Here is a 2848-nt window from a genome sequence, read left to right as displayed (position 1 = left end):
ACAGATGATACACAAAAATGTTCTAGCCGTTTCTTTTTATTTGTTTATTTACTTATTTACTTATCTGTTTTGGTTTCATTTAGTTAAATATAAGTTTTTCTATCCCGGTACATGCATATTTGAAATGAAGCAGCCATTTGTAATTCAAAATAAAGTCTAATACCTTAAAAATTTCCGATCTTTTAACTCCCTTATGATTCTATGCGGATGTCAAAAACTGTTCAATTTTATCTTATTTCATATTTTTATATTTTAATTGTACCCTTACATATTAAATTGATGTCTTTTTTTATTTAGAAAAAAATTCAAAAACATTCTCCATATCTACCATATATTAATTGTATGTATTTAAAATATATTTAGATTTTGTAAAATAAATTAAAATTTTAAAATAATTTTAATTTGATTATATTTTTTAGTTAGTTTTTAAAAATAAAGGATTTATTTGTACTCTTTTGAATGAAAATGAATTTACTTTTATCTTTAAACTTAGTTAATTGAGTGGTTTCATCATATAAATAAAAAATTGACAAAAATTTAAAAAATTCGGTACAATTAAAACGATAAAATACGGAATAGGATAAAATTGACCGGTTTTCAACGTCAGGGTAGGATTGAAAATGGGCTAAAAGGTCGGTATTTTTTAAAGTATTAGACCTTAAAATAATTATAAGATGGAGCTTATAAATCGCCGGGTTATGTAATTAAATTGTTATCAACACAATTAAACATTTAAATATATTTTTATTATGTAATTGATATTTTTATTTTAAATTTCTTAAATGTATTCTATTATATAAATTTTATTAGATCATAGCTCTTTTTTTATTAACTAGTTTTGCGTTACGTGCTATGCACATGGCTCGTAACGTAACTCGTCAATAAACATATTAGTAAATTTATTCGGTTATTAAATTTTTTTCCATGCTGAATTTATTCTTTTTTTGGTTTTATAATAAACATAATTAAATAATTAACTTAATTTTATTAATAATATCTTTAAAAATAATAAGATATAAATTTAAATAATAATATATTGACCAAATACAATATTTTAATTTTGTAGTTAAATCAAACTAAAAGATAGGTATTCCTAATAATTTGGAGACAATTTAGCTATTTATTATATACTAAAACTGAATTGGAGATAATTTAGCTATCTATTCTAATAAGGACTTTAATTGCAATAGTAATTAATTAAATAACTAATTAGTTAATGACTATACAACCTTTATTTAGTAATAAACTGAAAAAGATTATTTGGTAAATTTGCTTGTCCCCCCATCCGTGCTTTTATATATAGTATAGATAATATATTTATTAGGCCAAACTCTCAAAAAATACCAAACTTTTGCGATTTTTGTCAGTTATGACCATATCTTTCAAAATTTACAAATATAACCCGTTTTTTTATATTATATTTTTTTATAGCTATTTTTGAATCAGTTTGATTTTTTTATTGTGATTAGACCTTTTATTATTACACAACACGCAAATGTTTAATATTTTATTTTGATTAAATCTTATATACATGTTTGTCATGTTGCCAAGAAAATCGGATTCGAATTTGGCTATAAAAAGGAACATAATTTGTCAAAATGGATTATATTTGTAAAATTTAAAAAATTTGATCATAATTGATAAAAATTGTAAAGATTTTGTACGTTTTTTTTTGGGTTTGACCTATCTACTATTATCAACAAAATTTTCATAGATCTCTTTTTGATAATAAATTTTAATAGATTTGAGGCCACTTTTTTTTTTCTATTTATAGGAGTTTCTTGGCTTAGTGTTGAAGTTTTTCATTCTTATATAGAACTTCATCACAAATTATTTCTTCTCTTTTCAAGTTAATATAGAAATAAATTTAACCTTTTCAGGAAATATTTCCTTATGAATTGTATCTATCACTAATTGATAGTTTATATAGTTTTGGACTCAAATTTTTAATTATAGCCGCTAAATTAGCTTTGAAAAATATTGTTAACAGAGAACTAGTTAAGTTTATCAAGACAAGCAATCAAATATATATAGAAAACAACATAAGTGCTAATTAAATAACACATCATTAAATCTACTAATTATAAGGTAAATCGACTTATTAACAATTCCAGCATGATGCTATCTTCAAATTAAATTTCAACACAATAATTATACTACTTTATCTATAATATATACTTCCTCCGTTTTTTTTATTGTCCATTTAGAAAAAATTGCACATACCAAGATAATACTATTTTTGTCTTAAATTATAACAAAAAAATACTAATATAACCCTATTAGTTAATAAATATTTTTTAAAGTAAAATATAGAGTCATTTATTAAGTATGGGTAAATTTGAAAGATAAAAATTAAGATCACCTTAAATTTCTAAATAAACAACTATTATAAATAAATAAAATTGAATAAATGGACAACTAAAAAACGAAAGAAGTACAAAGGATGACATTTCACGCGGGATATTAAATTATAATATACAAAATAATATAGGGTCAACTTAATGAGTAGTCCACATAATTGTACTAGTAAACTAATAATATACAGGTCCTTACTGATTTCCCTTCCAAAGTTACTGCCTCTATGAATGCTAAGTTGATTGCTCCAGTTACTATCAGTAAAGTTAGAACTGTTATTTTTGACACCCAACAAAATTTCTGGGCTCTGATGAGTTTATTGCTTCTTTTTTTCATACTTATTAGGATATTATAGGGCTTTCTATTATTTCAGCTATTCAAGATTTTTTTAGAACTGGTCAAATTTTGAAAGGCTTTAACCATATACTCATATCCCTCATTCCAAAAATCACTTGCTTTACTAAAGTCTTTGACTTTCGACCTATAAATTTGT

Source organism: Mercurialis annua, linkage group LG1-X (genome assembly GCF_937616625.2).
Source record: "Mercurialis annua linkage group LG1-X, ddMerAnnu1.2, whole genome shotgun sequence".
Lineage (NCBI taxonomy): Eukaryota > Viridiplantae > Streptophyta > Magnoliopsida > Malpighiales > Euphorbiaceae > Mercurialis > Mercurialis annua.
The sequence above is the reverse complement of the archived record's forward strand: the minus strand, read 5'-3'. Positions refer to the sequence as shown.